This window comes from Homarus americanus, unplaced genomic scaffold (genome assembly GCF_018991925.1).
Source record: "Homarus americanus isolate GMGI-L3 unplaced genomic scaffold, GMGI_Hamer_2.0 scaffold25827, whole genome shotgun sequence".
In the NCBI taxonomy this organism is placed as follows: Eukaryota; Metazoa; Arthropoda; class Malacostraca; order Decapoda; family Nephropidae; genus Homarus; species Homarus americanus.
In genome coordinates, this window is record NW_024738300.1 from 5,621,547 (window position 1) to 5,634,166 (window position 12,620).

The following is a 12,620-nucleotide window of genomic DNA, read 5'->3' on the forward strand; positions in this document are numbered from 1 at the left end:
CCTGTATCACTCCGCTCCCGTAAGCCATAATGAAAACTATTCACACAGTCTACATTAACAAGGAATTGTATACTTATATTAAGGATCGGCGTATACAGTGCACTTGTGTATATTCAGTGGTATGAGAAAATATGTGTACGTGCGTGGTTTATGAAGAATGTTCTATTTGGCAATACCAGTTGTCTTTTTAAGGGTTCATATGGAGACAAAAATAAATTTAAAAAATATTAATTACTTGAAATCTTTTTTATTTGACTTTTTTTTATTTTGCCGCTTACAGCGGCTACTTTATTGTGCACCCCACACTCATCCTGTGAGCCGTAGCCCAAAAGGATTACAGAGTAGGGTTTACAATGGGTCATAATAATTAACCCCCGTTGTCAGGATATTATGGCACTGAATGTTACACAGTATCTTAATTACATTATTTGTTTAGTTCTATACATAAAGGGTAACTTATTCACAAATGCGTGAGTACAGGGGTGTGAGGCAGTATGTCTGGCCGCACACTTTGTTATTCACATTTGCGTGAGAAGTATTGAAGCACATTGTGTATTTGGCGCTATACATGGGAACTGATATAGTTATTAAGTGCAAAAAAGTGGGTACAATCTTAATATGTCGGCTATCTTGCCATAAGAGATGAAGTGTTGTGCCATTTCACACACAGTGTGCTTAGACCTGTCCGTAAAAGGTTCTATCTTCACACAGTCGACGACGTAGTGTTCAAGTGTGTGGCTATATGTCTGGCCACAGACGTTACGTTTAGTCTTGTTTACATCTGCTTGAGGATCATACTACCAGAGGTACTTATATCCTAACCTTAATCTAGCGGTTACAATATCTTGTAATCTAGTGATCTTGTTACTTGCTCCATATACCTGTTTCACTTGATACATCTCATCATGGTAAACTATGGATCGACTAGTGCCTGTTTGCACTTGTCTACTTGCGTCAAATTCATCAATAAGTTCTTTCCTAATTACAGTTTTAGGGGTTCTTTTTGACAGACCCAAATTGTATTCAACGGTGTCTTTTTTTTATGATACTATGTGGTTCACTATTGGTCAGCAAAGTCTTTTTGCTTAGTTAAAACGTCATATCTTCCATATGATTATTTTACTATTCCAATCTAACATGATTAGGTGAGTACACTTGTTCCGATTTAAGAAATGTAGCTAATATTCTCAGCGGTGTTAGTAAATAACGTTAGTATGAACACACAGCTGTGCGTTTACTAAAATATAACATTAACAATTCGAAACTTGTGTCTATTTAGTGCCATACAAAGTCTTACTATACTATTAACATTTATTCTCCATTTCATTAACTAAGTGTCTATTTGTTACTTTTTCTATTTGTTATATAATAATGAGCAATAGGCCCCATTGTGTAAACATATTTTCTGGACAGGTGGGAAATGACAGTTAGACCATGACAAACGATTCCCGATATTATCAGACAAAATCAAATCACAAATCTTAGTTTATGTTTTGTCTCACTATCGTTTTCGCTACCTGATATGAATCCAAATTGCACTGATAAAGGGGGCCAAGAACTCGCTCAAACTGATGCAAATCGGATGTTGGTGTCTCCCGCGATTTCTTCAAATATATACCAATATGACAATTAACTTTAAACCAAGTATCAGTATTTGAGTGTTGATTCAAAGAAATTGTAAAATATTAAGAGAAGTAAACTTTAAAAGTTACCCGAATCAATAACACAGATGACACAGACCAAGTGCCAGAAATTTGATCACGCAGACCCAAGGCTTTGAGGATTCGTGCATGTCCCTGACTGCTGAGACTCGCAAGAAAGTAAGCGTGTGAAATCATTATTTTGAATTACGACCGAATTTAATATATGTAAAAAAAATGAAGACAGTTCGTTATGGGATACTTCATGAGCATTATCAACACCTACCAGGGAGTTGTGTGTAGAAACAATATTATTGATTACCAAGTTTTTAGGTCGGATTTTCGATAACTAGTCCCCAAAGGTAAAAGGACAAGATGATCGTATGTTTATTTGGAGATCATCTGATGTGCCAGTGGAGCCCACCACTCAGGGAGCAAGTTACCTGATGTTAGCCAAGAATGTCCGCAATAATTTGGTGCTGCCTTACGTGAAATGGTGTCGGGTATCTGTGGTTGGTAGAAGTTATCACCGAGGCAAAGAAACCTTCTTTAACTTTTAGTTCAAACAAATGAAAATGCTGTAGCCCACTGGTTCATATTGTTAAAATATCTAACATGCGGAACAAAATTACACACATGACATAGTCTCCTCTAAACGTGAAAACCAAAGATTCACAGCAGAATTTTTCACTTAACATAAACACACATAGAAACTCCCTTGCCATCGCTCAGGAAGTCAGGACTAGATTAATTTCAGATTATATCCAGGTCTACTACAGTTTTATCTCTCGCCATGATGTGTACACATCAAAAGAGGTATTTCACAAAGTATTAAGGTAAACATTCTTTATTCGTTACCATTTATTGGTATTTTTAATGTTTCCTGATTGCAACTAACCCATCCACACCCTGGCAAAGAAGAGATTCACCATGAAAGCTAATATTTATTTCGTTTGTGATCTTCCATTTATGCATAGTACCTGTAAGCACTATCTCTTAACTTTCAATATACCAAACTATGCCATAAAAAAATTATTGCATTGTAGACGGACACAGTAATTTATAATCATAAATGTAAGATTTTATATGCTGACTTCTTCTTCAAGTCGTAATCCTTGATAATTTTTTTTTCGTGCATGCATTAAAATGCCGTTGGTGATAAACTTGACGTCGATAATGATAACTGGTTGAGTCTGTTTTTAATTCCTTATAAGCCTTTAGTCTGTGTTTACAGAGGAAAATTATGGGGACGCAACGCAGAACTTCTCAAACCACACTAAGTGAACGTGCAAGATTTGTTCGTATGTGGATGGATGGCGCCTCGGCCAGTACCATAGCCCACACCACAGGCACCACCGCTACCACCGTCTACAGATGGCTTCATCGGTGGCTACAAGAGGGTAACATCACCACAAAACATTATGGGCGGATGAAATGGAAAGAAGCCTTGAAGACGGATGCTGTGATGGCTCCTCCGTTTTCAGTGACCCCTAAGACGACCAATATTAGTTTTCAAACTCGATCTGCTGTACCAGCAATGCCCGGGAACATATCTCAGAAAAAAGTTAACCTCAGTTCATCCTCCTACAGTGAATATGAGAAGCTACTTTTTAGGCTCTACTTAAGAGTATCAATGCATAATAATCTTGTTACTAAATATGAAAAAGGCGTTGTTAGAGAAAAATTTTCTTAAAAAATGAAGTGCAGTATATGTTCAGTAATATTGGTCTAATTTTTAAGTATCTAAAAAAAATTAAAAATTTACATAAAATAAATTTTCGAATTAAGAGGATAATCAATGTATTCTTGACATGCTCTGGCTAGATATTCACTGATGTAATTATATGCACCTCCTGTGAAGGAGCAAGGAAAAAACTAGTGTAAACTCATGAATATTAACTATTAAATGTTCATTCAAAGCGTTAATGTCTCATCTATCTACAATCGTGTCTAAGTCTGAGAAAAACCCCACTTAGGAAATCAGTCGATACAAAATAACCAAACTAAATAAAAAATTCCATAAAAGATTTAATCCCATACCTTCCATCACGATTGAAAACGAATAACATCGCCCTTCCAATGAAAATCTAAAACGTGATATTCCTGAGTCCACTGTAATTCCTCCCTTGCAACTGCACCAGCATTGCATCATGTATACTAAATCAATCATTTCAGTGAAGGTGCAGTCCCAAAAATAATAAGAGTTAGAATGATGACTCTCTTGTTACTAAAAGTTGTTCAGTAGACGTGTCTCCGTGTCCACAAAATTATATGGTAACACAAAAATCTGTAAAAGCTTCATCATACCGAGGCTCACCGTGTAGTGGCTTTACTTCTTTGATTAAACAAGATAAGGATCGACGAAAAGAAAGAGCTTATAAAATTGGCGACTTAACAAATCATGTCCAGTAAGGTCAAAAGCATGAGACCAATATATATATATACATATATATATATATATATATATATATATATATATATATATATATATATATATATATATATATATATATATATATATATATATATATATATATATATATATATATATATATGTGTGTGTGTGTGTATTTGATCCTTTTTTATCATGGTGTCTGTATAATGATGAGTCGACATAAGTTCAGTGTTCTTGTGATGGTAAAGTTGCTGTATCAGTAAACATAATAAAGTAATGTTTAAAAATTAACTGTATTTTGTGATAAATATATTCCACTCTAAACTGATTCTTTGTATTGTTTGTCCAGAATATATCTCTAAATCGACCATGTTCATACAAACACTAAAATGTAATAATCATTTATGGCTTTCACACGTGCACAGAATATTATATCTTCATAAAATCAGGACTAGAACCCTCGACCTTATAAGTGTTACCAGGGAACGCTACCAACCCTGCCACAAGGACACTAAAACAATCCTTGACTTTGTTATAATTCACACAAAGCCTGTTCATCGAGCTGATGGCGCCGTGAACCTCCCAATGGGGATTGCCCGTGCCACTTGTGTAGCACGGCAATATATATATATATATATATACAAGTGATCGTGGGCACTTCGTGCCCGGTGGCGAGTCCGGTGGTACAGTTTACCAAAGCGCTAAATTTCGAATGCTCGTGCTTGGCTAGCACGCAACCGCCGGAAGGCTGGCAGCGTACAGTGACATCGTTTTCCAGCGTAAATAAAATGGGTAATTAATGCCTTCCTAAAGAAACCTTCGACATGGGACCAGGTTTGTTCCACTCTACGAATGTTTTGCGATTTTTCCACCAAGTTTGATGAAAAACGATTGTGCCGTTTCGGCTGCCCAGAACAAACACACACACACAGACACATGGATATTCCTATAGTATATGAGATAATCATGGTCGTGGTTGTTATAATCATGGTCGTTGGTGTTATAATCATAGTCGTGGTTGTTATAATCATGGTCGTGGTAGCTATAATCATAGTCGTGGTTGCTATAATCGTAGTCGTGGTTGTTATAATCATGGTTGTGGTTGTTATAATCATGGCTTTATGTGAAATATAGCATAGTCTACTGTAGAACTGCTTTTAGTGTCTTTGTGGCATGGTCAGTAGCGTTCCCTGGTCCCACACAGTAGGTCTAGGGTTAGAGTCCTGGCTGGTGAGGTCGTTGATTATATGTTCAAAGTCTGCGTGTTACATGGACTAAGAATGAAGTATATATATATATATATATATATATATATATATATATATATATATATATATATATATATATATATATATATATATATGCAATTAAATCACTGTAGGTGCGCGTGATCCGGGTATATGCTGATAACCACAAGGAAAAAGAAAACACGAAGTTCCTAAGCGCTTTCGTGTAATTCATATCTTCTGGGGTGAGTATAGACTAAGGAGAAATACATAACAAGGCAAATATATATCCAGTAGAGGAAGGTGAGATCAAGTCCACAATAGTCAGGTTAATAGGTAGTGACCCTACTAATCTTCAAAAAGCACCGCAGCAGTCGGTAATCAGGTCAGAGGGTAAGATGACTCAACCTTCTCACTTGGTTACAAATCTTCTTATTTACAAAATTATCCAGTTTGTACATACCATTACTCAAATTCATGTTGACGGATTCGGTATGTTTAATGAGACTGGATTCTATAATGTTCCTACTGTCATATGAATTACAAGGTAATGCAATGCAATGCTTATTATCCCTCAAATGAACAAACAAAGCATTGGATTCCTAGCCTGTCCTGACACTATATTTATGTTGTTTAAGTCTAGTTACAAGATCTTTACCTGTCTGGTCTACGTAAAACATATTACAATCCTTGCAAGGAACCTTATAAATGCAGCCACCTGAGTTGTTGAGGGAGTTCTTGATTAACATTTGTTTAACAGTGCATGGGTTCTTAAATGCCACATTGACGTTCCAGGTTTTTAGTTGTAAAGGAATTTGAGAGAAATTTTTGTGAAATGGTAATACTAAGAGATTCTTATGGTCATGGATGGGCTTGGGATCGGTTCTATAAAAAGATTTCTTAGTAATGTTCAGGCATTTGTCTATGAAAGATCTAGGGTATTTAAGGTTCATGCCAATATCATAGATATATATTCCTCATCAATGAATTCCGGGCTGCAAATTCTCAAAGCACGTAAAAACATTGATAAAAATATTGACTGTTTGACTCCATTATGGTGGGCAGAATAATTTTGAATGTATGAACACACAATAGTAGGTTTTCTATACATACTGAAATTAAAGGTGTTACCTGATCCACAGGTGCGCGTGATCCAGGTATATGCTGATAACCACAAGGAAACAAGAAAACACGAAGTTCCCAAGCACTATCGTGTAATTCACATCTTCAGGGGTGAGTACAGACTAAGGAGAAATACTTGACAAGGCTAATATATACAGTAGAGGAGAGCGAGATCAAGTCCCTAGGAGATCGTAGGTGTCCACAATGGTCCGGTCATTAGGCAGTTACCCTACTATTTAGTAGGGTTACTGCCTAATGAAATATATATGCACTTAATGCACAAAGGCAGAACATACCATACAAAAAACTCAGAAAAAAATACAATGACCCTAAATGGATAAATAATTATTTAAAGAACAAGGTCAAAGGAAGGTTATAGGTAGGAGGATAAATCGTGGCGAAATTTACCTCCGGCATTATTATAAGGCATTGGCCGGTAGGGTTAAGACTGAGATAAGGAAAGCAAAAAGGAATAATGAGCTGAGAATAGCATGGGAGGCGAAGACAAACCCCAAGGGATTCTATCAAATGTATGAAACTAAAACACAAGAAAAGATTGGGCCAATACAGTCAGATACTGGAGAGCTAACTGATAATGACGGAGAAATGAGCAATAATCTGAATAAATATTTTTCAACAGTTTTCACCACCGAAAATTTAAATATGATACCCGAGGCACCGACTCTATTCAGAGATAGTGAAGAAAACAAATTAAGCGAGATAGTAGTGACTAGTAACGATGTTAGTAAGCAAATAGACAAACTAAAGTCTAATAAGTCACTTGGTCCAGATGAGATATTTGCCAGAGTATTAAAGGAATGTATGGAAGAGCTTAGTTTGCCCTTAGCAAAGTTGCTTAACATATCCTTAAAAACAGGTGTAGTACCAGAATCCTGGAGGCTAGCAAATGTAATACCGATTTTCAAGAAGTGGAATAGATCACTATCCTCTAACTACCGTCCAATCAGTCTAACATCTAACTTGGACCATTATTATTTATTATATACATAAACGACATAGATATCGGCATAGACAGCAGCATAAGTAAATTTGCTGATGACACTAAAATAGGACGTGTAATTAAATCTGACGAGGACTCCGCAAAACTACAGGAAGATCTAAAAAAAAATTTCGAATGGCCTGAAAAATGGCAGATGAAATTCAATGTGGACAAATGTAAAGTACTCAGTATAGGAGATGTAAACAGGGAAACCAGTTACCAGATGAACAACGATGCCATTGTGAAATCCTACTGCGAGAGAGATTTAGGAGTAATGATAAGTAGGAATTTTAAGCCAAGTTCAGTTCTGGTCACAGTATTACCGAATGGATATAGAATCCTTGGAAAAAATCCAGAGGAGAATGACAAGACTAATAAGAACATATGATAATAAGGAGTCTCCAATAGGCCGGTTGGCCTGTGCATGGCAGCTCCTGTCGAAAATTTCTACCACTCTCTATCATCCATGAATCTATCCAGCCTCCTTTTGAAACTTTCCAGCATTCCAGCTCTTACTACAAAGTTGCTAAGCTTGTTCCACCTGTACACCACCCTATTTGTGAGCCAGTTCCTTCCTATCTCCCTCCTAAGCCTAAACTTATCCAACTTAAATCCGTTGCTCCGAGTCCTATCCTGCTCGGATATTATAACAACTTTATCCATATCCCCTTTATTGATTCCTTTCACCCACTTAAATACTTCTATCATATCTCGCCGCACTCTTCGTCTTTCTAGGGAATGCAAGTTTAGTTTCTTTAAACTATCCTGACATGGAATCATTCTTCGCTGCACCGACTCCAGTGAATTGATATCCATTCTACAATAAGGGCACCAGAACTGAACCGCATAATCGAGGTGCAGCCTGACTAGCGCAATATATAGTTGCAATAAGACCTCTGCACTCTTATTACTTACACTTCTAGACATAAAACCCAAGACTATTTGCCTTATTTCGAATATTAACGCACTGTTTTCTAGGCCTTAGGTCCGGGCTTACAAGTCCCCCTAGGTCTCTTTCACAAGTCGACTTCTCAAGGTTGATGTTGTTAAGGCTGTATACATTAACATTATTTGTTCTTCCAATAATAAGTATGCTGCACTTACTGGTGTTGAATTTCATTTGCCATTTTTCAGACCACCCCTGCAGTTTATTTAGATCCTCCTGTAGTGCATTTGCATCCTACCCTGAATTAATCTGCCGTCCTATTTTGGTGTCATCCACAAACTTGCTTATGTTACTGCTGATCCTAGTATCTAGATCGTTTATGTAGATTATGAACAAGAGTGGGCCTAGTACTGACCCCTGGGGAACCCCACTGATTACACAGCCCCATTCAGATTTAACACCATCTACGTTGACCCTCTGCGTTCTATCTGTGAGTTATGATTTTATCCAATTTAAAACTTTCTCCTCGATACCATGCGCCTTATCTTTCTCAGAAGCCTCTTATGCGGTACTCTGTCAAATGCTTTGCTAAAGTCTAAGTAAATAACATCGTAATTTTCGTTATTATCTACTACCTCGAAGACTTTCCTAAAAAACGTCAGCAGATTTGTTAGACAAGATTTTCCCTTTGTAAACCCATGTTGAGAGTCGTAGATTAATTTGCTTTTCTCTAAATGTGATCTGATGCTATCTGCTATAATTGATTCAAAAAATTTCCCCACTATTGACGTCAAACTGATCGGCCGGTAATTTGACGCTGATGCTCTGTCTCCCTTTTTGAATATGGTACTACATTTGTCTGTTTCCACAAGTCTGGCGCAACTCCAGTGTCTAATGATTTTGTAAATAAATTTGCAAGGGGTCCGCTAATCTGTTTCCTACACTCTTTCAAGACTCGAGGGAAAATTTCATCCGGCCCTGGGGATTTTGTCTTCTTTAGTTTATTTATCCTCTTAAGAACATCCTCTTTTCTGATAGTGATATTCTTTAATTTCTCTTCTTCCTTTCCCCTAAATATCAGTTCCACCTCTGGAATTTCCTCGCGAATTTCTTCTGTGAAAACTGAGAAGAAGTAGCTGTTCAATGCTTTGCTTATTTCCTCACTGCCATTTATCACTTCTCCCTCCCTGACTTTAAAGGCCCAAATTTGTCCTTGACCTTTGTTCTATATACCTGGAAAAATCCCTTGGGAATCGCCTTGGCTTCTCTTGCTATTCTAATTTCATAGTCTCTCTTTGCTTTCCTTACATTTTTCTTAACATTCCTAGATAGTTCATTGTACCTATTTCTGAGCTGCTCCTCACCTCCCTTTAAATTCTTATAAATTCCTGTCTTTATTCCTATGTCATGTTTAAGTTTTTTGGTCATCCACCTTGGCTCATTCTTATTTGACTGGGGACTGGGGACTGACGTGACTGTTCCCAGGTGACCTCACCTAGGTACCTTCTTAACCCCTGATAATCCGCCAACCGAAAGTTTGGGACACTGACCATATTGTCATTGTTTTTTGTTTCCCAATTTAGGGTGAACCTGATGCACAGGTTGTTATATTTTGCTGTCCTACTCATTTCCTGCTATATGGGCAGAGCTGCTTCTTTCCCAAGACTTGGGGGCCTGTAAATCACTCCCATAATTAGTTTTTCTCTTCCTTCCGTGATCTCTACCCATACAGATTCGGTTCCTATTTCACCCTATATTGAATTATTAATACAACATTTTAATGTATCCTTGACGAAGAGTGCGACCCCTCCCTCCTTCCTACCTTCCCTTTCCTTGTGAAAAAGTTTATACCCTTCTATGTGGTACTCTGATAAAAAAATTTTGCTCGCCATATTCATCCAAGTTTCGGTGATTGCTATGACGTCTACATTCTCAGTACATACAACCGCTCTCAGCAAGTCTATTTTATTTCTAGCGCTCCTACTGTTTGTATAGTATACATTTAAACCTACCCTTCCCTGGTCCTGTTTTACCCCTTGTCCTGAGTAACCAATTTTACTTCCCAGGACCTGCTTGTTTTTTTACTCCGACTTTCCCCGACCTGTCTCTACTGGCGAAATCCCCCCCTCCCCCCCTTGGGGTGACAATTTCATGCTCCAAGGATGTAGACAACGTCTTTACCCCTGCACGAGACAAGTGTACTCCGTCACGACTGTACAGGTAGTCGTTGCCATAGAATCGTTGCCAGCTATCATTGAATGCCCAACCATTGTTTGCACAATGTTTTTCCAGTCGGAAATTTATAGCAATTGCCTTGGACAGCCATTGACGACCAACCCCTCTTCTAGGCAAGACACCACATACTATCGGGATCCCTCCCCTGTCTCTAATCTTACACACCACCTCCCTATACCTCCTGAAAAGTTCCTCACTCCTAACCTTTCCTATGTCGTTTCCTGCCACACTAAGACACACTACTGGATTGGTACCCTCCCCTGACAAAACTCTACCTATCCTCTCAGCTACATGCCCTATCCTAGCTCCAGGAATACACACCCTAGTCCTACGTTTCCTATCTCTTGCACAAAAAGTCCTATCTAAGAACCTCACCTGGCTGTCCTCAACTACCACGACCCAAGTTAATGATTTCCACTATTTTGTTGGTATTGGAAGTAATAATTTTGTTTTGTAAGTTAGAATCTTCCAATTTGGCCATTGTACATAATATACTCTCCATAAGGATTTGCAGACTAGGGTTTGAGTAGCTGTTCAACTGCAGGTGTCAGCTTCCCCACTTTAGTATTTACACACATATGCATGTAACATGGTTAGGTATATGTATAGGGTTTTTACTGCGAGATTAGTTTATTCCTTGCAGAGTTTGGAAGGTGTGACCGAGCGATGTATTAGCCCCTGCTTTTTAGGCCGAAGTATTTATATAAATGGGTTAATTACATTAGACTTATATCATCCCCTGTAACTTTCCACTAGCTATGAGGTAGAATGTTCAGAGCACGTGATAAGGTGCACCCATGGGAATTCGCTTCACTTGGTCCTTAGTTAAGCATTACGTAGCCGGCTCTTTGGCCATCTATTGCGGGCAGTAGTTTGATTTCACTCACTAGAGGAAGACGTTATTGAGAGCCATCGTGGATGGTTCCGTCCTCCCTCGAAGGAGGACGTCAAATATATTTTTGCTCTCCCATCGACGGGTTCCTACTCATTCTCACTCAACCCTTCACACCAACAGGACGTATTTTAAAAGTGCTATTTAACAAAGCCTCCGTCCCCATTTAACACTCATAGCTACAGTGATTAAGTTACGGTGATATACACTTGGAACTGTAAATAATATATTATCTTAATAAATACAGAAAAGACAGTTGGGTTTTGCATGTTCCAAGAATCAACGGTTAAAGGGCCAGTTCAGGATCGCCCTGTTGAGATGCTTGAACAAATACTAGCTGCTCTGGTGCCCAGATCATTCAGCGAATCCACAACACTGGTCCCCGAGCCTCCAGTATTCTCTGGCCTAATTGGAACGAAATATCTTTTATAGCTCAGGGTCCTGCGTTTTCCCTCCTTATTTCCCCTTGAGCTTACCACCATCCCAGCGATGGCACTATGATATGAGTTACTATATGGTGATATCACTTTATGCATGTATCCTCATGTTACACACTCATGCTTGATCAACATTACCTTCATGGATTCATTACACAAATATATTATCTATAAAGTTGCACATATCTTCTAATCTTGATATATTTACAGGAAGTGATGGTGGCCGCTGTATTACGAGTGTTGTTTCACCTGGTTGTCGCTGTCATCTTGGTTGTTGCTCAACACCCTCCAAATGCTTGTGAGAAAACAATCTTGTTATTTATCAATCAATATTTATGAGACTTTGTTCTCTGAAATATAACCCAAACACCCCATTCACTCACAATCTCATCAACGTCAAGTGATAAAATCTCTATATTCGTAAGTGTGTACAATATAGGGAGCATAACTGTGCAGAATGTTTTGCCTCTCCTGTGGCACTGCTTAATGACACTAGCACTAAGACATTGTTAAAACACTAATTTAACTTAAACTGTAATGTATCAATGGTGAAAATTTATCTCAATGTTGGTGCGAGTACATGAAATTTTGCTCAATTATTTTCGCTAACAATAATATCGTTTACCTTTGGCAGACAAAAACGACATATTATCTTTAGCAACTGGGGCGATCGACTCTGTGTTGGCAACAGGGATAAGCCGCAAGTGTTCTATTTTCCTTTTGACAGACGGCAGGACCTCAACAAACACCATCTTCAAGGCGAGTTTAAGACGGCAAAAGTCACTTG

The 12,620-nt window shown here is 38.1% G+C and overlaps 1 long non-coding RNA gene across 1 annotated transcript; it reads left to right on the forward strand.

The window, feature by feature from the left end:
* The first annotated feature begins 6,447 nt into the window (after nt 1-6,447).
* Nucleotides 6,448-12,586, forward strand: LOC121873895. The gene is made up of 3 exons (XR_006090322.1): nt 6,448-6,494; nt 12,044-12,131; nt 12,468-12,586. It is a non-coding gene; the product is annotated as an uncharacterized LOC121873895 (long non-coding RNA).
* Nucleotides 12,587-12,620: the final 34 nt, after the last annotated feature.